The following is a 24,157-nucleotide window of genomic DNA, read 5'->3' as shown; positions in this document are numbered from 1 at the left end:
ATGGGTAGAAGAAATGAACAGAATTTTCCTCAGAAAAGAAATACAAATGGCCAAGGGCACATGAAAAAGTGCTCCACATCGCTAGCCATCAAGGAGATGCAAATCAAAACAACAATGAAATATCATCTCACACCACAGAGACTGGCACACATTCAAAAGCACAAAACAACCAGTGCTGGTGTGGATGTGGGGAAAAAGGAACACTGTTTCACTGTTGGTGAGAATGCCCACTAGTCCAGCCTTTCTGGAAATCGATATGGACAGTCCTTCAAAATCTAGAAATTGAGCTTCCATATGACCCCGCAATACCACTTTGAGGAATTTATCACGAGGATGCATAAAAACACAGTAGAAATGACATCTGTACCTGTATGTTCATTGCAGCACTGTTCACAATAGCCAAAATCTGGAAACAACCCATGTGCCCTAGAACAGATGACTGGTTAAAGAAACTTTGGTACATCTATACAGTGAAGTACTATGCAGATGTTAGGAGAGATGAAGTCATGAACTTTGCTTATAAATGGATAGACATGGAGATTATCATGCTAAGTGAAATGGGTCAGAAACAGAGGAACAGACTTAGAAGGACTGCACTCATTTGTGGAGTATAAAACAACATAACATGAGGCTGACACCTAAGGATAGTAGATACACGGGGCAGTTAGATTGCTCCATAGCTGGAAGCCTGCCTCATGAGCAAAGGGGAGAAGGCAACTGGAATAGAGAAGGGATCACTAAGAAAATAATGGCTGGAGGAATCGGTCGGGATGGGAGATGTGTGCAGAAAGTAGATAAAGGGCCAAACATGATAACTTCTCAGGGTCTGTATTGCAAACCATAATGCCCAAAAATAGAGAGAGATTATGGGGAATCATGTCTGCCATGGAGGCACGGGGAGGGTGGGAAAGGGGGGAGTATACCGGGGATATTGGTGGTGGGGAATGTGCACTGGTGGAGGGATGGGTGTTTGATCATTGTGTGATTATAACCCAAACATGAAAGCTTATAACTATCTCAAGGTGATTCAGTTAAAATAAAAAAGACGGAGAGCCCTTTTGCTCACAGCTGGGCGGCAGGTGTGGGACCGTTCAGGGAAGGAGGCCCCTCTGGGTCGTGGAGGGTCAGTGTGGATCTGTGATGAGATGGAAACAGCCTTTGTTGAGTTGCTTAGAGGTAGGCCCCAAGGACAGAGGGAAACTCAGCTGGAGCTCTAGGGCCCTAGTCAGTCTGGTCACGGCCAACAAGTCCTGCTCAGCCTCTTAGGAACGTGCCACGATTGTCCTTGTCTGCATGGCTCTGGTTCCCCTTCTCTTATGCCAGTCTGAGGCGCCCGGAGTCCAGCACGTCCGTCATCTCTTGGCACCTCACTTTTCTCCTCTTGGAAGGGAATGAAGGATGAGGGGGTGCAGATTAAGAAGTGTTGGATGGGAAAAAGGGGACCTGGGGCTAACTAACAGGGCTGTTGGGCACTCCCGTGTGCCCATACTCTTTCTCAGTGTTGGGCATCTGGTAGGGCAGCCCCGGACAGGGGATATCAGGCCGGCCAATAGCAGGAAGAAAGGCAGCCTCGGCCAGAGCAGGTGTGTGGGGAGACCAGTGGGGATCTCAGAGGTCAGAGCAGGGTGATGGCTGCACAGGGGAACAGGAGGAGCCAAGTGTCAGAGGATGCCATTTGTCTGGGGTCTGACCCTACAGATGTGTCTTAGCAGCCTCCATCCTTCCGCAGTGACCATGTCCCTCTGGATCATTATCCCTGTTCCAGATCCCCTGTGGACTACCCTGGAGTGCAGAGAGGGCAGAACTCAGACCTGTGGGCATGGAGAGTGGACCCTTGGCCCTGCCAATCCTCAGAGGAGTCTGGGTCTTCTGGGGGATCTTGCCAGATTCAGGGCAGCCCCACATTCCAGGGAGCTTCGGACATACATGTTCCTTGAGGGGCAAAGGAGCTTCCTTTCAGGTCCTTCACTCCTAAGGGGAGAGAGAGGGGAGGGATGCTGGTGGCACTGAAGGTGGGAGAAGAGTTTGTCCTGGATACAGTGAAATTCATGTTGAACATTGATGTGCCTGGGGCAGATGTGGTCAAGACTACTTGTCACTGGTATTGGGGTGAATTATCAATGGTGTGGAGGTGACTTGTTATTGGTTTGGTGATAACTTATTGATGTGGAGGTTACTCATTGGTGTGAAGGTGACTTGTCATTGATATGGACGTGACTCATCATTGGTGTGGAGGTCACTTGTCATTGATGTGGAGGTCACTTGTCATTGGTATGGATGTGACTCATCCTTGGTGTGGAGGTCAATTGTCATTGGTGTAGTGGTCTCTCTTGATACATGAAGACACTCTAGGGGCCGTGAGCCTGGGGGGTTTACACAATATAGTCTAGAGTGCATTGCTGTGGAAGACTTTAAAGATGAGGGCCATGCCAGGAGCTGGGAAAGGCAGAGGCGGAATGGGAGTGGCTACATGGACCTGGGATGGGTCAGTGTCCTGCTTCACCCTGGCTGGCCCTTGCTCTGATGCTGGCTGGCCTGCAGGCTGGGTGCAACCCAGGCCGTGGGAAGAGGAGACAGCTGGGAGTTTTCTATTCCTGGACCTCCTCCTTTTTCTCCTGCCGGATCCAAGCCTTCCTAGAAAAGTTCTCCCTTGAGGCTACAGGGAGCGATTTTTTTCCAATTGGTTGTTGAGAAGGGCCCTGCCAGGGACCTGTGCTGGATACTGCTTCTTGCCTAGCCTTTTGGACCTTTGGCTGAGGGGACCTGGAGTGAAGTTGGTTGACTGGACCTTTGGCTGAGGGACAACGGGTCTACCAGCGGTTGTCTGGGCTTCCTCCTGGAGCTGAGAAGGATGAGTGGGACATTCAAAGGCACATAGGGCTGATGACTCTCAGTTTTGCCATTTTCCACTCCCTGCTTCTTCCTGGGGTGTTCCCTCCCTGTGCTGGCCACCTCCTCTATCCTTTTGCTGGGCTTTGCTGTCCAGGACCTGGGCCTCCCTCTCAGTAACCTGTGAGCACCAGAGCATACCCATTTGTTTAACACTGAATTTTAATTATTGCACTGAACTTTAATTATTGCACCCCTGCAGGATAACATTGGTTTGTCCTTTCTGTCTTGCCACAAGGAGATTAAGTTGATTGGATTACTCCCATCATAGTGCTCCCATTCCTCTGTGTTTACTTGTAACTTCTTTCTTTGTGCTCTGTTAACTTGTAAATGTTGTTTTTCTCTTCTCCTTAAGTCCTTTGCATAGTTAATTCAGAGCAGTGTCCTTTTTGTATAGACACAGGAAGACAGTTAATGCTATGCTTTTGTAACTTGGGAGTTAATTGACTCCGGATGATATTCACCCCTGGGCATCTGTTCTCTCGATTTAAGCCTCAGTTGCCCTTACTTCGTAGATACCCAAAAGCAGAGTCCCTACGAGGGACTGGATGGATCCAGGACAAGCAGTGAGCTCCCCTGGCATTGAAGTGGGCCTGGCCAAAGTGCCATAATACTTAACTATAAGTTAAGAGCATGGTCATGGACAAATTCTGTCATGATCCAAAAAGTAATAACTGGAGTAGGACCTTCCTAGAGTTAGGAAAGATTAATCAGGCCTGAGCATTATATCTGAGATTTATAGTGAGATGTCCCCTGGAAAGCCACCCTACAAGCTCTGTGTATCTCTTACTGTGTTCATACAAAATAACTAATATTAAGAAGTAGAATTAAGATCTTAATTATGATGTTATTAGGTTATTGGACTAAGGAGAGGAGAAACACCCCTACATGATATTTCCACCCTTGAGCCTGATGGGCGATCAGGAAGGGCCTCTGATATATTGATTTTGCTACAAAATGAGGTGTGATGTCTATTCCCACTGTGGGGAGTTGGAGAGAGACGAGAGAGAGATAAGGGCAGCAAGGTGGAGCACAGAGAGACTAGCAAGGGGGACAGAGGGAGAAGAATGTAGGGGAAGAATGCAGGAGCAGGCGCGTGGGGCGCGAGAGAGATGCGGCTGCGAGATGGAGTGCGGAGAGATGAGCGGGAGAGACAGGAGGAGATGGGAATGAGGGGCGGTGGGACACTAGAATGGGGAGCTTAGTGAGACTGGAACAGGTGTATGGAGAGACTGGAATAAATGGCAACTGATCCCCAACCAGCCTGGCCTCATTTCCTCCTTTGTCCACTCATGGCATTGCTATCCCGGGTGGGGCAAGCGGCCCGAGTCCACCAAATGCAGGCGGTGAGAGGAAGAGCCGCTGGGGAGTCTCTCTAGCCACCTGGAGATTACACACACCCCCTCAACCCCTGTTCCAGTGCTGGCTATACGTCCCCCTGACACCCAGCACAGGCTAGGCCTCAGCTCACTACCATGAGCCCATCCTGTGTGACTCCTGCCCGTTTTCTCCTGCCCTCAACAGAGGCTGACACTTGCAAGTGTGTGGAAAATAAAACATACTTGTTTTCCTGCCTTTGCTATTGATTCGGCTTTAGCAGGAAGAAGCTGGATGTAATTTTTGTTTGATTTTTCTCTCCATCTCCAAGTGGCTAGAGTTGTTAATATCCATTCCACTGCCCCTGCTCGCTCTGTGATCCAGTTCCTTTGTGACCACCAGTCCCTGCTTGCAAGTCCCATGTGGGCAGTTAGCCAGCAGGCCATCGCTGTCACCTCTGCTGAGTGTTCCGCATTGAACCAGGATAACGGGGCCAGAACAAGTCCATGTGTCTGGAAGAAGGTGAACTCTGGTGGGTGCAGAGATAAGCCGTTCGGAGGTCCTCCTGGTGCTGCCCTAGGGAGGCCCTCCCTCAGGTTGAGGTTATTTCCTTGACTTGGCACACTTTCTCTGCCTCAGTGTTCTCATCTGTGAAATGGACACAAGGATTTCCAGGGGGCTCAGATGAGAGTTCCACACATCAACCACCTGCCTAAGAATCAGGCTCTGCAGGGTGGACTACAGGCTCTGCTCTTTCCAAAGGCTTCAGAAACTGTAGCATAGAGATTGCCATGTTTTCCAAGCCACCTGACAACCTGACATGCTAGGCTGACAAACCCAGTGGTCAGAAGGTCTTTGTCTCTCTTATTGACACTCCTGGGTATTTCCTTCTCTTGCTCTGATATTTACTCACCAGGCTTTCTGGGTCACTAGGCGGGGTGACCAGGGTGATCGGACTTTTGTGTGGTTGTGGCGTTTTTCAGATTTCTTACACACAGCCTGTCTGCCATCTCTGGCAGTGACAGTGAAGAGGTGGGAAGGCTGGGAGGGACATGCCGCTTTCCTGAGAGCCAGCTGGGCAAACACTTCTTAACAAGAACTCCCTGGTTCTTGAGTATTGAGAGGAACTTCCAAACAGATGTCCAGAGATCGATGAAGGCTTTTGGCCTCTAAGAATAAGGATGCCTTGATACCCATTATGCCGAGCTTGTCCTCTGACAGGGGGCTACATCATTCTAAGAGAATAGCTTTTGAGCTGACTTCCCCTAGGTGACATTCCTGCTTGTCCATCTATGCGCTGTGTGACCTCGGGCAAGTGACTTCTCCTCTGTGAATCTCAGATTACTGATCTAAAAAAATGAGGGTTCTTGCTCCTACTCAACAGGGTTGCTAATGCAGGCTGGATGGGTAGGGCATGGTTGTGGCTCACGGTGGCCCTCTGCATGCTTGGGGTTTTTTCTCCCTGTAATCCTATGGGATCCTCCTGATAGATTTCTCCCTGTTCAGCATGTAGGGGGACAGTCTGTTGGCGGGCCCTCTGGCTGGACATCCATCACTCGCACACAGGTGGCCAACTTCTGGCCTCCCAGCCCCCAGACTCTTTGTTAACTCTGCCTCCTTCTCTCCTTTCCTCTGAATATCAGACAGTACACATTTGAACTTCCTTCCAGTTGCTGTAGTTTTGTAAATGCTTGATGTCCTTGTTCCTAAAGAGTTTTTCGAGAAAGGGACTGCCGGGATTGACTTGCAGGAGATCTGAACTGGTGGGAGGCAGTGTCCAGGCGGAGTTGGGAGTGTGGCAGACCCGGCTCAGGCCCCCTGTGGCTGATGTTTGACAGATAGACCACAAGTCACAGTGTATAATTTAAAATTCAAACAGCAAACATAATCCAGGTGAAATGAACAATTTATTTTTAGCTCAATTTAGACCTATTATTGTTATTCCAACACGAAAATTATTAATGGAACAATTTTGTTGTCTTTGTTTTGTGCTGTCGGGTTTCAGCATTTGTTGCACTTGTAGCTTTACTCAGTAGGAGATGCCACATTTTAAGTGCTTGGTCACCACATGTGGCTCACTTCTCCATCCTCTCCACAGCCCAGTATGAGATCGATCACCCATTTATGGTCACACGTACTCATCGGCCATGCCCCTCAGCATCTCCTGAATTCCTCCTCCCTGGTCCCTTTTGCTCTCCTGCGTTCTTCTCTAGAGAGTGTCCCAGCTGTGTCAGGGACTTCACCTCACCTTGGGGGCTGGATTCTGAAGAATTTGGAAAGTCCAGAAGTGGGGGTGCCAGTGAAGGTCAAAGACGATGGGGGTTGGGTTACACCTGCCACTTAATTAGGGGCCACAAAGGAGTGAGCCTGGGGTGTAGATGTCCCATGGTGGTGAATTTAGCTTCCTTTAGCAGGCACACACACAAGATTCCTGGCATTGCTCACTGGATTCTCATAGTAACTCCACAGTCAACACTTTTATTTTAACCAGTAGTTTCCTGGGAGGGTAACTGAGGCCCAGGGAGGTGGAAGGCATCTATGCTGATGGGTGATATGGCCACGATGAAGGCTCGTTTGCCTAGCAGGGCATGGCCTTGCCTTTTCTCAGAGCGCTCAGGTGTGGCTCAGGCAAAGGAACTGTGGTTATTCTGTTGGGCCAAGCAGTTGTGAGCAAGGGTGGGTCAGTGGGAACAAGTCTGGCAGAAGGAGAGATTGGGTATTACCTGCTGCTGGATAAATTGGGGTGATACCCACTGTCATGGTGGAAAATCTGTTTCCTACCAGTCTTTTGGAGTTGCTGTTACTGTCTTGGCTCTGTGGCCGTGGGACCCTGTTGTGGGAGCCACCGACCAGTGGGGAGGCAAGCGAGGAGTCCGATTGGGCTCGCTCGATGGGCTCGCTCGATGTGCTGAGGACAGATTTGTAGAAGCCAGAGAACTTGTCAGCTTATTCCTGGGTAACCTGCTTTGTTCTATCGAAACAATCCGGTAGACCTTTGCTCACTGGGAAATGCCCCCAACTCTGAGTTGCCCATGGGAGAGTGCTGGGCACCTGAGGCATCAGTTAGGGCTGAAGGCGGGTCTGGGTGGTCTGCTTTGGGACACGGGGCTTCTTTTCTCACTGTGGGAAGCTGCAAGGGTGAGGCTTTGCCTGGAGCCATGCCAAGGGCTTCTTCCTTGCAGAGATTTTGGAGGCTCCAGAGGCCTGGACCTCGGGGCAACTATCCTTGATTTCAGCACAGCAGAGAGAAGACAAAAGGTGTCACTGTGGAATCAGGAAGTGGGATGCAGTACCTAGGTAGTCTCCATCTTCCCTTCCTTCCTAGATCTAATTCACAGGGGCTGGGGAGATAGCTCAAAGGATGGGGGCAGGGTACAGGTCTTGTTTGCACAGTGCCACAAGTTTGACCCCCCAGTTCTGCAGGGATAAGCTCCCCCACTCTCTGGATTTCCAGGTGTAGTTCTGGTGGCTCCTGAGCAAAACCACCAGGCTCACACCACTGGGATAACTGGCCCTGGGGTCCCAAGCACTGCCAGGGAGGCCCCATTTAAATTAAAAAGACCACACCTAGACCCACTGCCCTGCTTCCCAGTGCTGGGCACCTGTTGTAAGTTACTTACATCTCTGAACTTCCATTTCCATATGTACAGTATTCAGGTGACTGCCTCCATCTGCATGTGGCAGGAATTTGGAGAAATTCACTCAGGTTTTACACCGTGGCCAGCATCCAGTCAGATAGCTTGGTGGCCAAATTGCACTGCAGGAGTAGACTTTGCTGGCTCCACTGATACAGTGGACTCTAAGAGAACTCCCTTATGCTCAGGGGCCGCACCTCTCTGAGCTGCTTCTGCTTCTCATAGTTTCAGTCATCTCCTGGTTTTCATTCTTACCATTCAGTTCCTCCCCCCATCCACATAGGCCGGAAGCCCTCAGCTCTGCCTTGGCCACCATGGACCAGGATGGCCTCTACATTCTTGTCTTCTCTGAGCCAGTGTCCTGAACATGTCTTTGGAATTCATTGGTCTCAATGTTCCTCCAGAGACATGCTTCCCAACTCCTCCTGCTCACCAGGGGCCAGCGTGGTGAGGAGAGCATCCCTCCACCATTGTAGATTGAGATGGCCAAGAGATAGACCTGGAACATGAGCAAGGCGCAGCTTCCAAGAGGAGGGGTCCCTTGGCAGGCCCCCAGCTCTGCCTCCTTCGTCACCCCTGTCTCCGTTCCTCCCCACATATTCCAGCATGTCGTGTTCCCTGGTGCTCACCTGCTACTGCAGGTGCCTCTCTCACAGCTCTTGCTTTTGCTGCTGGTAGTGGCCTTTCTGGGTCTAACTTGTGCCTTGCCTGCAGCCCTTAGGGGGCAGCCAGAGCTCATGCCCCTTCATCTCCTGTGCTGCAGTGTGCTGGGTGCCTTGTGGTGGCATGCTTCTTCTTCTTTCTCCAATCCTGTGTAATTTTTTCCACTTCCCACTTGTACATCTGTATTTTCACCTCTGTTCAGATTGCTCTTAATAAATCAGTGATTTGGAACAGGTGTTCAGGGCACACATTTTGTATGCATGGGATCCTAGCTTGATCCCTGGCATCACGTGACCCTCTCAGCACCACTACATGTGACTTTGGTGGCCCCCAAGTGCCATCAGGGTGGTCCTGGTGGTTCCCCACACTGCTGAGTCCTTGGACCCTATTATTGAACCATCAGCCTGGTTGGCTGAGTATTGCAGAGAAGGGTCCCTGGGCATCACCAGGAGTGGCCCCCCACTCCCTTGAGCACCTGGGAGGCCTTATGCCCCCAAATGAAAGTTGTTTGCTCACTTCATTCTCAGCACCTGACTGTTGCTTCATTTAATCCTGGTGTCCACTTCACAAAGTCGATCTAGGAGTTCTCATATTTAGAAGAGAAAACCTATTCATAGAAGTGGTTTGAAGCCACTTGCCCGAGGTCACAGAGCTGAGAGGGGCCAGGCTGAACGTAGCTCAGAACCCAGAGTGGCCTAATTCCAAACCTGGGCTCCTTCATTACTCCTGCTGCTCTCAGGTTTTATTGGGGCCACTGGGTAACGTCTGGTAAACGCCTGCTAATGTCAGGCTCTGCCCTGGGTCCCTGGACAGAAGAAAGGGGGTGAAGATGGTCATTTTGGGAGTTGAAGAGGGACAGGGATTGGGAGAGAGGCACGGATAGCGGTGGAGAAGGCAGCATTAGCATTGAGGAGGCAGAAAGGTAAAAACTGGGAGAAGCCTGGATGCGTCTCCAGGGGAGAGCATTGCTTGGCATGCTTTGGGCTGGATCCTCCAGCACCCCTGTGGCCCTGGTGATCTTTGAGCCACATTGTCTGTCTCCCTCTCACGAGCACAGACCCCCTCCAAGGTCTTTGTAGCTGCAGGAACAGTTGGTGCATGAGCTCAGAGTAGTGAAATAAAGTCTTTCTCTTGAGGAAGGAGGGCAGTGGGTCTGGAGGGAATGAGGGCAGGAGAAAAAAGAGTTGGGAGGGGATCAAGTCAGGGAGACCACATCATGCAGTCTTGGATCTTGGGTGTGGAGCTTGGATCATATTTGTATTCTTCGGGTGCCATGAGGTCTCTGGTGCATTTTTAAACATGACAGAAATATATCTGTTTCGGATTTAGGGAAACCCGTGTCGGAGAGTGTGGACGGGCTGCAGGAGACAGGGACAGCTGTCAGGACAGTTTCCAGGAGAGATGGGGGTGGTGGAGCAGTGAAACTGCTCTGATAGGGAGGAGAGATGGTGTTTGATCTGTCTTGTCTTCAAGGTGAAGATTGGGGAGAAGGGAGGGTCCCAGGAAGGTTTTTGGATTTTGACCGGAGCAGCCAGATAGTTGTTGGTGTTGATGGGGGAAACCATAGATGGGGTGGGAATTGAGCATCAGGAAGGCCTTTTGGGTTGGGTTACATGGGAAATGCTCATCTCCAAGTGGACAGGACTCTTGAGGTCCTAGCAGAGGTGCTGTTGAGGGTGGATGACGTTTGACGATACAGGATGGAACTGTACTGTGGAGGGATGGGACAAATCTGTCTGGCCAGGACATGGAAAGAATGTGGAGTGGGGACTGTTTGAGGGGTCCCAGCAAACAAGGGAGGCTCCAGCCCTGCCCCCAAGCAGCTGTTCCCTCCCAACCCCCAACCCTCAGGCTGCAGGATTCACCCTCTCTTCTGGGAGCCCACACTAGGCTCTCTGCCTCATGACTTATGACTCAGTCTTGGCAAATAGGGTCAGGGCCTGGCATGAGTGTGACCTCCTGATTCCCAGTGGGAGTGTGAGGTCAGAATGGGGAGGACCAAGACCATGTCTGGGTGTTGGGCGGGAGGGCTTACACCCATCTGTCAGCAGGCTTGATCACCCCGGACCCTTACACCATCCTCATTCCAGATGTGTCCTTCTCTTCTTGTCCTCGCCTCCCTCCTCCCCCCACCCCCCAGCATTCTGTGTGGTGGAATTTTGGGGGCACAGGCTGAGCCCCATCTGAAAATCACCATGGGCCTCCTTGAGCTACCCAACTTCTTCCCTAAGTGAGCCCAGAGCTCTGTTAACTGTCCTTCCATGCAGATGTATGGAGCCCCCCTCTCCCTCCCCACCCCTGCAAGGTCAGGGAGCTAAGATTTGCTGAGGGTGCCCCTGCCTGAGTGCTGGTATGTCCCCCATCCCAGGAACACCCCCAACCCCCAGGCAATTGGATCTCTTTCTTCCAGTCCTCAGGGCTCATCACCACGTACTGCAAATATTTCATTCCTCGTGGAGTTTTATTGCTACTCCAAAGTGGTGGTAGGATTAATTCTAAATGCTTTCTGGGGCGCTCATTTCCTTCTAGACTGGAAATCACTGTGATGGCAGCACAAACTCTGAGTCAGAATGGGAAGCTGCATCGCCGATAGCTCCGGTGAAGTGGGTGAGAAAAGCAGCCGTAGGGGTGCAGGAGCCCACGGGGAGCCTGGCAGGGTCATGCTGAGTGTGGGGATTGACCATAGGATGGACCACAGGTCACTGCTTCCCCAGCCCCATGGTGCCTGAGAGCATGGGTGCTGCTGGGCCATCTGCTGGGCTCTCTAGGCACTTGGTCCCCAGCCTCTGAGGAGGGGAGTGGGCAGAGTATGACTTTCTTATTATTGATGATTTGTTTTTCTGGGATACATGGCAGGGGGCAGGGGCAGTCACCACTGGGAGGTATTTCTGTGCCGCAGAAAGGTTCCAGAAAGCAGAGAGGTTGAGTGCTGGGACTCGGGACCCATGGTTCTAGCACTCACCTTTCTGCGTCTGTTTTGTCCTCTGTAAAATGGGAATAGTGATAGACCTCCCTCCTGGGTTAGTCGCTGAGTGGGTGAGACGGAGGGAATCCTGCCAGGGTATTCTCCGAGGCGTCTGCTCCTGAAGAGGATGTAGTAAACAGAGGAGCCATGCTTTTGGTCAGCTCAGAGCTGCTGGCTTTTCCTCCAAGCCCCAAGCATGAGCTTCAACCGCAACCCAAGAGGGTCATCTTGGCCTTGCACAGCCACCCCTGGACAGATAAATGTGTTGCATTGGTTCACCCACTCGCTGTCTGTGTGTGGCTTTCTGGGGCTGCTGTTCTGTGCCAGGTGCTAAGCCCCATGCTCAGATCTGGAGCAGTGAACGAGAGGCTTAGGATCCCGGGCCCCAGGCCAGAGAGCCCCCGCCACTGCTGGGAGGGACCCCTTGGGTACTTGAGGCCAGCTGGAGGCAGGCAGGAATCCGGGTGCTCTCTGCAGACAGGACCAGGCCCACCCTGTTGTGTTCACACCTCTCAGGGTAGCTGAGTGTAGTGTAGACCAGAGTCTCGGGGCAGATGCTCTCTGGGCTCCATGTCCTCAGCAGTAAACCAGGAGTAAACCAATGCCACCTTCACTGGCCTTCTTGCAGGGGGACGTGAGTGCAAACCCAGGGGTCCATGTGCAATATATGCTCCAAAATTTGGGTGCTCTCCTTGTCCTCTGCCCCGTGCTCCTGGCAGGAAGGACGTATGACCGTCGGAGGCACAGAGGTGGCCCGGGCCTGGCAGGCACAGGCTTGTCACCGGCAGTCTACCCCAAACCCCCACCTCCAGGCATTGATCATCCCATCCCTCCCGTTTCCCCCTTTCTCCTCCCAGCCCTGGAGCGGCCCTGGCATTTCCAGGACCTTGTGATGGCTGTTGATCGATGGCCCCTCTGTCCAGCCCTCACTCGTGGCGGGCCTAGGCGGGTGTGGGCCGGTGATGGATCAGCTCGAGGATGGTATTTTGGAAGGAAAGTTCAAATTATATTTCTGGATAATGCCCTCCCTCCCTTGGCCCCAGCCCTGAATCCCATTTGTAATCTGGCCCAAGAGGTTTTTGGTGGGAATGATGGATGGGCCAGCAGTCCTATTAGGCCTGCCGGGCCTGCTTCTTAATTAATATAGATGGGGGTTTAATTTGGGGATTTAGCAGGCTTGTTTGGAAAGCGGGGTGGTGTGGGGCCACAGAGGCCTCTGGCTCGCCTGTGTTTTGTCCTGGGGTGGCTTGGTCGCCGGGCGTGGTGTTCAGCCATACCGTTTTCTTCTTGCTGGTGTTCAGCCGTACCGTTTTCTTCCTGCTGACCACCCGCCGGATTATGATTGATTTCTGCCGTGGTCTTGCTTTCAGTGACAAAAGCGCGGTCCTGGGCCTCGACTTCCAAGGCAGCATTGGGGGTGTCTTCCAGTCCCTGTGTATGTGTGTGTGTCGGGGAAGTGTGTAGCCTCTGGGCCCTGGGGAGGGTTGGGGAGCCCAGGAAAGCTGGGCTATGGTTGCTGCCACCTCAGAACTGTGTCCTTTCTCTTTGCTAAGTCGGGAGTGGTTTGCAATTTTTGGGGAGAGGAAAGTGTGCATATAATGAGAGCGTGTGATGTGTGGATGTGCGTATAAGTGTGTGTGTGTGTGTGTGTGTGTGTGTGTCTGTGTCTGTGTGCGTGTGCCTTAGTCTTCAGGTCTTCCTCTGTGGCCCTCCTCGCCCTGCATGTCCACACTCCACAGGCTCCTGCATCCAGGGCTGTGCTCTCCAGGTCCATGGACTCTTCCAGAACCATCAATACAGATTCTTCAGCTCAGACTTTCTTCCATCCCAGTGTGTGTCCATCCTGCTGCCCCCCAATTGCCCTGCCTCATGTTGTAGGACACCCTAGGAATCCCGCACTCTGCCCCAGTCACACCCCTGACTGTTGCCCAGCTCAGCCCTCTTCCAGAGGTCCCCGGTGGAAGACTTCTGCTCCCTTTCTTCCTAGTGTGCCCCCACCACCCCGTCTGGGGCTGCCCAGGAGTTGCGGGGAAGGGGCTGTGAGCAGTTCTCCTCTTCCATCTGGCTTGGCTACCTAGCAGCCATCAGCACTACGTAGGGTGTGTGTGTGTGTGTGTGTGTGTTTGTGTGTGTGTGTGTGTGTGTGTGTCCACAGGGACCTGTGCACAGGCAGGCTGAGCTTGATGTGCTGTCCTTTGTGTTCTCTTCCGGTTCTGCTGACCCAGAAAAGGCACCTCTCCTGTGGGTTGCAGCTTCTGTGCTGAGGCCCTGGTGGCTTCCTGGTCGACCTTTGCTCACCAAACACTGCTGGTCAACATCCTTCCCACTGGTCTGTGTTTACACTGGGCTCCTTGTCCTGTTCACCTGTCGCCTCTTACAGGGGTGTGGTATGGGCAGCAGTAGCAGACATGGACTTGGAGAAATCTTGAGAGGCGTATGCAGGGCCAGTCCTGCATTCTCCTTACTGGGGGCATGGGAGAACTATGCCAGGGCAGCCCAGCGTTCACCTGGTCCTGGGGATTGGTGGGGGATACGGGACAGAGTGTAGGAACGAGGACTGGGTTGGTGGTTGGTGTCCTTGGGTATGCCTGGGGCAGCTGTGCAAATGGGAAACCCAGCCCAGGCTCGCGTCCAACTCAGCCCAGTTAGGCTGCTGTTTCCAGGAGCGTGAGATTTTCCTCCAAGTGATAATTTACAGAATTAACGAGGACACTGCGTTTCACGGGGTAATGTCAGTTATTAATACCGATTGCAGATTAACAGCTGGGAATGGCACGCGTCACATTCCATCTTCTTGCCATTCTTAAAAGCTAGACTCCAGCATTTGTCCACCCTGCGTTGTGGTCTCTCTGGAGCTCTGTGTTCCCGGGGGCCACTTGGTAAGTCTGGACTGGGTTGAGGCTGGCCCTAGCCTCCACCTGCCAGCCCCAAGCATGGATGTGGTGCATAGTCTCTGACAGTAGATGGAATGAATGTGGGGTGCAGTCTCAGCTCTGTTCTCAACTGGGTCTTATCTGTGATGGATATAATCTGGCTTTCCCCTCAGGCTGATTGAGACTTTTGTGCCAGGAGCATACCTCAGCATTTGCCTCTATAGGAAATTCTTTCAATTTTTAATTTTTTCTTGTTTTTGTTTTTTGGGCCACACATGACTGTTAGCTCAGGGCTGAACTCGTGGTTGTGTGCTCAGGTATCACTTCTGACAGTGCTTGGGGGACCATATGTGGTGCCAGGGATTGAATTTGGGTTGGCTGTGTGCAAGGCAAGTGCCCTACCTGTTGTACTATCTCTGCAATACACTCAACTGGTTTTCCCATCTCCCCAGTCCAAGAATCTCATCTTGAATTTGAACAGCAGTCCTGCTTTTTCCTGGTTTGAAGTTGTTGGGTGATGGATAACACACCAGAGTGCTGAGATGATATGAAACTATATATATATATATATATATATATATATATATATATAGTAACTTCTTAGTATTATCCATAACAGCAACCTTTAATAAGCCTGTTATGGGGTTGGGTGGACACTGGGACAATGTGGAGGGTTTGGAGCTGGAATGTTTCATGCACGAAACCCTGCTCTTAACAGGTTTGTAAGCCACAGTGCCTAAAATCAGAACAAGTAAATAAATCAGTGCTGCTGTGGCCATTCCCATGTGGTTGCTGTGTGGTACCATCCCACCATACCATGGCGGGTGGCATTTGAGGTATTAACGCAAAGACAAGTCATCTACTTGAAGCCACTTGGAAATTCAAACTTGGTTGTGTTAGGTAAACATTGAGAAGCAGCTTTTCTAGACTTGCTTTGAGATCCCACTTAAATTGCTGAGAAGCCCAGGAAAAGATCCAGAACTGTCTCAAAGCCTGTGCGTGGGCCGTTCTCGTGAGCAGTGTGGGGTATGGACAAGGGGACTTGACTTGTTTGATTTTCTCATCTGTGGAGTGGAACGGTGGTCTTGTCCTCCCAGGCTGTGAGGAGAACAGCCAGGAGGCCCCTGAGCATCCAGGGGCTTCCAGAGTGGGCTGACTCTGGGACCCAAAGTCCGAGAGAGGGCCTTTAGAACTGTAGCGTAGTCTTTGTGTCAGTCCTCCCAGTTGGTCTTGTTTCTGCAACCCAGGAGCTGGTGGGCACAAGAAAGGATCCTGTCGGCAAGTGTCCATTTCAGCTCCTCCTCCAGAGAAGAGGGCTTCTAAAGCCCCAAGATTTTGCCAACCAGCCTGACAAATCTTGGAGGAAGAACTGCTGAAATCAGGAACAAATACCTTGTAAGTGAAAGGTGACAGGGACATCAAACTTTATTTGTGAAAATTCGAAGAATCATTAGCATGTTATGGATTCTTTAAGAATATGATCTCACCCAGCCGACGGAAAGGGAATTGCAAATCAAAGGGACTATTTATTGCAGTGGGAATAAGGGACCTGCCAGATTAAAAAAAAATCTTGCAGAGCCAGAGTTTTGAAATATGAGAGACAGTAGCAGATTCAAGACACGGAATTTTATCCCAACACTGGAACCCCACTCAGAGCAGAAGTTGCTGAAGAATTATTTCATAAACCCATTTTCATCATAACATGTGTAAAATGCAAATTTTGATCATTATGTAAATTAGTTACTTGGTGTAATTTACTTAATTCAAAGCACTTAATGCAGCGTGGTATGTTTTTTCCAAAGTGCCAGAGTAGACGTTAATTTTAAATTGTTTTTAATCTCGATCTTCCAGCCTGATTATTTAAAATGTTTTTCCCTTGTGTTTGTTTTTTAAATGGAAAGGAACGGAGCTGGGTGAGAAATGAGCATGTTATGATCAACCACCGCCTTCCATTGGCAGGACTCCAGGCGGGCGAGGGGGGCGCGTCACACGTGGGAACCCATGTCTATAAGGACACGTGTGTGCACGTGCTGTATAATGCTCTCAGAAGGAATCGTGCAGACCACCCAGTTCTCTTTGTGGAATCCACTCTCCTGGTGGTTTGTGGCTGGCTCTGACAGCCGTCTGTTAGAAGGCTGGTTTTCACCTGCCCCTGCTTGGGCAGAAATTTGTTCTCTTCAGATGCTCGACAGGGTGAGCTTTCTCCTTTGACCAGATGACCGCTTGGGACTTTTCTTATCCCCAAAGGGAATGCCTACCTTTTAAACCTTCTTGTGAGTGTCAGGAGGGGTCCCTACTTGGTGAGCCTCCGAAAGGAGAAGTGATTTGTTCTTTTGGGACCCTTTCTGGGGGGTGTTCCCTGTGCTGATGAGCAGGGTAGAGGGGCACAGGCAGGGGCTGAGGCTCCATTTGGCGGTGCACTTTGCCAGCAGGAAGGAGCTCACTGGCCCTGAGGGGCAGCACCACCCTGTAGGAAGGTGGGGCGAACCGTGTCACAGATGAAATAAGACAAAAGAGATGTGCTCAGTGTGCAGCTGCCCACAGCCACCTAGCTGGTGAACTGAGAGATCTGTGTCTCTCTCCTCCCCTCCCCTCCCCTCCCCTCCCCTCCCCTCCCTCCCCTCTTCTCTCCTCTCCTCTCCTCCCCTCCCCTCCCCTTCCCTCTCCTCTCCTCTCTTCATTTTTCATTTCTTTTTCTTTTCTCTTTTCCCTTTCTCTTTCGTTTCCTCTTTCCTTTCCCCCTTTCCTTTCCCTTTCGTTTTATTCCCACCTACTCCCCGTCCCTCTCCCTTCCCTTCCCCTTTCCATTTCCTTTTCCTGGATTTTTTGACCATACTCAGCAGTACTCAGGGCTTACCCCGTGCTCAGGGATCACTCCTGGCTCTGGAATCTGTATACGGTTGCTGGGAATCAGACCTCGGTCAACTGTGTTCAAGGCAATTGACCTCCCCATTGTATCATCTCAGTGACCCCAAGGATGAGAATTGACCCCAGGCCCTTGCTGCTTTGGTGCATTTCTTAGGAGTGGAAATTGGGGCTGTTTTTGTATGCTCCCTCCTTCCAGATCACCACGGGAGAAGGGTGGTTTTTTTCCTGTCTGCCCATGATTGCCTTTGGAAGGATGATGGTTTCCCACAGAGTACAGGAGGTGGACAGACCTTGCCCTGGTATGTGGGTACACATGCTCATGGACAGACCTACAGACAGACAGACAGACAGACAGACACACACACACACACACACACACACACACACACACACACACACATGTGCTCGCTTGGCAACACCAGGGTAGGTCAGGAGGCAGAGGAAGCAGGGGAATTGTAGGCAAGAGTTTGAAAGAGGATTTCTGCAGGATAGAATGGGCCCAACGGGGTAAGCAGGCTTAGCATTGGTGAGCTCGAAGAATTTTATTTATCTGGAGTGAAGGGGGAGGGGGACAGAGATTGACCCAGAGTGTGAGTCCTGCAGCGGAGGTGGTTGGATGAAGGTGCTGGAGGGCCGGCTTGCTCGGGAAAGGGGTGTTTCGGTGTGAGTTGCTTCCATATCGAGAAATTGTTTGACCCTTCCAGGGCCATCAGATCATCAAAATACACAAAGCAAAGGACATGATTGAACCAGAGTGAAGGGCCGTTTTTTCTTTTTTTTCCTTTTGTTTGTTTATTTATTTATTTATTTATTTATTTACTTTTGCTTTTTGGGTCACACTTGGCGATGCTGCTTAAGGGTTTACTCCTGCCTCTGCACTCAGGAATTGCTCCTGGAAGTGCTCAGGGACTGTGTGGGATGTTGGCAATCGAACCCTGGTTGGCCATATGCGAGGCAAACATCCTCTCTGCTGTACTATCACTCCAACCCCCAAGACGGTGCTTTTGGGGGGCTCTTCTGTTTCCAGATCAGCCTTGACTTGCCCTGGCAGCAGGACAGGGATGACACCTTCCACCTCAGCCACAATACAGAGCAGAGGTTGCTCCTGGGACAGTAGGACATGTCCTGAGGTTGCTCCCCTGAAGCCATGTACCTCTGGAAATGGAAGCTTTAAGACCGTTGCTCTAGAAATCTAGGAGGGAGGGAGGGAAGGAGGGCATGCAGAGTTGGGTTCATGGGGTACCTGGGGAGCCATCTGGATCTGGGTGTCTCTGCTCCTCCCTTTGCTGAACTGTGTGGATCCACTTCCAGATGCTCTTGATCCAACCTACATGGCTGGACTGCAATCACCTGTGAAACAGTCTGCAAAGGGAACGTGTTCTGGCACATGAACAACGCAGGGGAGCCACTCACGGCACAGTCTCCTCCCACAGCTGAGAGCTCCCTCAGGAGAGGGGTGTGAAGCTTGAAGGCTCTGTTGCTCTAGAAATCTAGAAGGGAGGGAGGGAGAGAGGAAAGGAGGGAAAGAGGGAGGGAGGGAAGGAGGGAAGGCAGAGCTGGGCAGCCAAGATCTGTCAAGATGAGGCTCTGATGGATTCTGGACTGAGGGTGGCTGCCTTTGATTGCATCCCTGTGTTGGGAAATCTCTTCTTGGAAATGATGGCTGCCTCTCTAGCCGTGGCTCAAGCCTACACCACTCTGGCTTCTTTAGCTGTTCTATGATGATAGCCATGATGATCGCGGCTTTATTTGGCCAGGGGAGAGCCACACCCAGTTTGGGCCACACCCAGTAGTACTCAGGGGTTACTACTGGTTCTGTACTCAGAAAATACTCTTGGCAGTGCTTGGGGGACCCTATGGGATGCTAGGGATTGAATCTGTGTTGGCTGCGTGCAAGGCAAATGCCCTACTCACTGTACTATTGCTCTAGTCCCTAGCTGATGGCATTTTGACCTGGTGGTGAGGGAAGGTAGTTGGCAATAATGGATGAGAGGGGCCTGGGCAGGGGTCTTGGAAATGAACTTAAATTATCGGTAGAATATATCTGAGAATAAATTTGAAACCTATATTTGGGAGTTCCATGTGAAAGAAGTTAGAAAAGAAATTCACAGACTCAGAGTTGTCTCAGCTTTTGGAAAATTTGCCAATAATTCCTGAATATTTCTGTGAGGGTCTGGGTACAAGGTGGCAGACTTCATACATATATAGATGTGTATTACAGATGATAAAATATTCTTTATAGGTATTCTCAGTGCTTGGACCTTTCTTGGAAATTGAAAATAGTAGGGGAAGCAATTTAAAATGTGTTCTTTTACTTCAATTACTTTTCAGAAGGAAAGCAAAATACCCACCGACTAGCTTATTTTTCTGTTTTTCTTAGAACAGTGGTGAGATACTCACAGCTATAACAGATTTTGAGGAAACTTATGCATGCCCAGTTTCAATTTCAGGCCTGGTAGGGCTCAGCCTCCCTCGGTTTGGAGACTGCTGTGTGGTTGCTGAATTCATCCGGGGCTTCAGATGGATTCCTGCTTCAGCATGATTCCGCCTGCCATTCTGTCCCTGACTCTGTGCTGCTTGGCGTAGAGATTTAGGAAGAAATGAGGAGGACCAGTTCCTGCCTTCCACGCCATGGAGTTACCTAGGTTGAGGGAATCATGGACACATGCTCAGGGATTGAGGTGGTGTCAGAGCAGTAGTATTCTGTGGATTAGTTCTTGATTGGGGGGTTGGGCTCTTCAATTTCAAATTGAGAGCATCTAGGTAGATAGTATATGTGTGTGCATGTGTGTGTGTGTGTGCACATGCAGTACTATGTATACGGTGGCGTATATTTATGTTATGTTGCATGTATTGTATACATATGAGTTGTGTGTGAATCTACATGTGTGGTATGTGTGGCATGTGCATGTGAGGTGTTTGTATGTGTGTGGTGGGTAAATACGTGATGGTGTTCATGTGTTGGTTGATGTGTGTGGTGATGTGTGTATGGTGGTATGTATGTGTGTGAGCTAGTGTGTGGTGTGTAGTGGTGGTGTGGTGGTAGGTGTGATTGTGTGTGTGTATGTGTGTGTGTGAATTTGAGTGTTCAAAGGCTAAAGAACTTTTTCTCAAAGTTTGATTTTCCAGTGACATGGCTTATGGCCTCTGTCAGTGATTGTGGAAATAGTAACGGCAACACAAAAATAAAGCACTGGGAGCAGAAAGTCTCTTAAATACCAAGCTAAGACATGTATGTTTACTTTATGGACAATGATAAAGTCTCCAGAAGGCATTTTGTTTCTTTGTGATTGATATATTTGAGGATATTCACTTTGTGGTGACTTCAGTGTAACTTATTCATGGAACTTTTATTGTGGAGGGCTATATTGTGAGTTGACAGGATCTTAGAATACATCCTGGTGGAAGGCAGAGTTGGGGGCACCTCACAGGACATTGTAGAAGTCCCCAGAGAGGAGTGGACACCTTGGGGAGGGGTCATGGAGTTGGGTTTAAAAGTTGAGAGCTTTTGACTATCTTCGTGGGAAATGTCACTCGCCTCTGAGTGTGGCTGGCTGAACAGTTGGTGCCAGGGGACACCAGAAGGAGGTGGAGGTATGACAAGGACTGCAGGAGGGCAGAGGATGGGCAAGCAGGCACGAGAGGAAGCGCTCAAGTGTCTGGGAGGCCTTGGGAGGAGCTGGATGAGTTCTTCAGAGAGCGGTACGGAGGCTTCCCCATCTGTGGACAGTTTTGGGGAGAGTCTTAGAGCTGTGAGATGTGGGAATCGGTGCAGAAATGAGTGTCCAGGAAGTACCAGAGGGCCCATGGACCCAGCATTAGGATGCTGGTCTATGGAGAGGAGGAGGGATGGGACAGAGGTGGCCTAGGCCATGGGCACTTGAGACCTGTGTCTGATTGAGATGGGGTCTCTGCAGTACAAGAGTGGGCACAGTCCCAGAGACCTGGGATCCCCAGATGTCCTTCCTGGCAGCCACATGGGTTGGTCCCTGAGACCTTCTTATTCCTGATCCTTGTCATGGAGTGAGCATCTTCACAGATGCTTCAGTCCAGAAACTTCTACATAGTTTCCTCTCCCTCCTGGAGTACTCTTTCTTCCCCGAGAGATGGCCAGAGCTGGCTCCTTGTCTCCAGTGCTGTGCCCCGGCGCCATTCCCACTCCTTCTCCCCAGTTTCCCCCCAGCCGGACATCTCTTCCCTTCACTGCTCTTCCCACATCTGGAAGCCACCGATTTAGCATGCTGGGGTCTAGTTTCCCCACAGCGGGAACACAGTAGGCACCTTCAGTCCTGGTTCCTGGCACCTCCAGGAGAGACCCCCTGAGAGAACCCTCAGGAGCAGGATGCTTCCTCTGGGAGCCTCCGCCTGTCCGGTGGGTGGCCGCTGCCCTTTCCCATGCCTCACGCCTGCCTGAGTGATGCCTCCTTAGCTCCCTGCCCAGTGAAGGTGGTTCAGACTGGGATGCAGTCCTGGCCAGGGTGGACTGGCCTTTACATAGGGGCTAGAGGAGGGCCTGGGCCAAAGCCCAGAACTCCATAGTCAGTTGTGCTTTGGACACCCACTTGAGTGCCTTGGTAAGTGGCTTCAGCTCTGTCCTTCCCTCTCCTCAGAGAATTTTCCCTCTGTGGGAGTGTCAGCGGACAGCTGGCCTTCTTGAGGGGAGGAGGAAGGGTCTCATTGCAAACTCCATCATTAGGCTGGAGAACAGGATTTCTGACGGAAAAACAAGCCTTTCTGGCTCCATCTGGGGAATGGGATGGTGGGATATGGTTAGACTGTAAGTTCTACAGAGGCTGAGAGCTGATCCCTTCAGAACTGACCCCTTCAGTGGACCTTGGTAGTATGGTCTCACAGGAGTACTGCCTGCAACCTGCATCCCAGGTCCCAGTTGTGAGGAGCCGAGACTCTCTCTTGGCTCTGTTCTATCAGAGTCTACTGCAGCAGAAGTCACAAACGCTGCCGCGCGGGCCATGGCAAATTCTGAAGACCTGTGTTCTTTGTGTGTGTGAGTCCTTGTGGGTCTTGAGACAATGGTCAGCCCCCTTGGCTCCTGCTATTCCTGAGGAAATGAAATCGTCCTGCGAGTTGAGGTGGTCTTTGACAGGAGGAAGGGACTGAGGGAATGCCACTCCCAACCTGAGGGGATTTGGGCCATGCTGGAATGAGGGAGGAGGTCTCTGGAGTCTAAACACAGCAGAATCGGAACCCTCCATCAGGAAGATACATAGCAGAGTGTGCTTTCTTAGCCAGGGAACATCTCTGCCACAGCAGAAGGTAATATGTGGCTTTGGAAGGCACCAGAAGGGAAGAAGGAACTGGTAGTCGTTGGGTCAAGCCCTGTGATGCCTGCCCCAGGTTCCTCTCTCTGTCCCATCAGCTGCGTTGCAGGGCTCAGATCTGGGCCCGAGTGAAGACCACAGGGGCAATGAGGATTGTTGGTGTCCAGGTGAAGGGACAGGGTTCCCCCAACTCACTGGTGGACAGTGGCCTTGTCTTGGCACAGATTGGTTCTAGGCTCCAAAGGCTGTGGGATAACTTTGTGAACAACAGCTCTTCACATAAGGTGATCGAGGCAGAATGCTTTCATGGGCTTGGTCTGCCTGTTGGTGCTGAGGGAAAGAAAATCCACCCTCCAAACTGTAGCCCTGAATACTCGCTATTTATTTATTTTATACGAGTCTGCAAATGAACTGGGCAGTTTTTCTCTGGGTCCATCTGTGCATCTGAACTTGACTGGCAGGTGGCTAGGGGTGGCTGCTGGGGGCCACCCAGATTCTTCTCTGTGGGGGTGCATATCCCGCCAGCTGGCTGGCCTGGGGAAATAATCTCAGGGCAGCGCCAGAGCTCAGGAGCAGAAACAAAAACGCACAGAGCTAACCTCTGCTGTGCTCAGGTCTCTCAGAGGTGAAGGCAATCTGGTTTTCCTGGGTGTCAGAGTCTGAGTTCCAAGAGGCGGCCGGAAGGGTCTTCACAGTGACAGGACAAGACCTACGATGATCCATCGTGCACTGTCTGTATCTGTCCAATATGGTGGCCTCAGCCCACTGGGGCCATCACATGTTTGAAGTAATTCGTGTAATCGGAGAGAACTCGATGTATACGTGAATCGAATGGAGATGAATTTCATTTTAAGTATGATTGCCTCATGTAGCTAGTGGCAGCAGGATTGGACAGCCCAGGTGTGGGGCATTCATCATTGGCCCAGGCAGAGAGCTGGAGATCGTGCCACTGCATTGGGCATGGATGTCTGATTGTTCCCGAGACAATCTCAAGCTTACGCTCAGCAGGTCTGAGGGGAGGGTTGGCACAAGTTCTGAGCTTATCCAGTTGGGATCTCCTTGCCTTTGTGAGCTTCAGCTCTTTGAACCGTCTCTGCATGCAGGCTGTGCCTTCCTCCTCTGGTTAAGAAGCTCTGGAAAGCCATTTCAAGAATTTCTCTACAAAGGCCCTGGTAGAGAAGAGAGGGAGGGAAAGTGCCCGCTGTAGAGGCTGACTGGTGTGTGTGTGTGTGTGTGTGTGTGTGTGTGTGTGTGTGGTGGAGGGAGAGGAAGTGGGTGGAAGGAGGAGGGAAACTGGGGACATTGATGGTGGGAAATGTAAACTGATGAAGAGACAGGTGTTGAAATATTGTATGATTGAAACGCAGTCATGAACAATTTTCTGTGCATCTCACCATGATTTAAAAAAAATGGCTTTTGGGCTGCAGATTTTTGGCGGAGAGTGCAAACTCATGGACTGCATAATGTGTCTGGGAATTTAAGGGGTGCTGGTGACCTGAAGCCTGTGTATTGGGGGCCCCTGAGGCAGGGCAGAGTTAGGAGGGAGGCCCACTATTCTTCCCAGGTCACCTCTCCTCACCTGCCAAGCTGCATGCATCTGCAGCTGGCTCCGCCAGGGGGCGCCTGATCTACTCCTAGACATAGGGTCTCATCCCTGAGTCCCTCAAA

General features: G+C 51.1%; 1 protein-coding gene across 2 annotated transcripts in view; it reads left to right on the top strand.

Moving 5' to 3' along the window:
- GRID1 (glutamate ionotropic receptor delta type subunit 1) overlaps positions 1-24,157 on the top strand; it is a 754,440-nt gene that overhangs the window by 198,793 nt on the left and 531,490 nt on the right. The gene's annotated exons all lie outside the window — the stretch shown is intronic.

Source organism: Sorex fumeus, unplaced genomic scaffold, assembly GCF_029834395.1.
Source record: "Sorex fumeus unplaced genomic scaffold, SorFum_2.1 ptg000078l, whole genome shotgun sequence".
Taxonomy (NCBI): domain Eukaryota; kingdom Metazoa; phylum Chordata; class Mammalia; order Eulipotyphla; family Soricidae; genus Sorex; species Sorex fumeus.
Note: the sequence above shows the minus strand (reverse complement) of the source record. Positions and strands in the feature narration are given on the sequence as shown.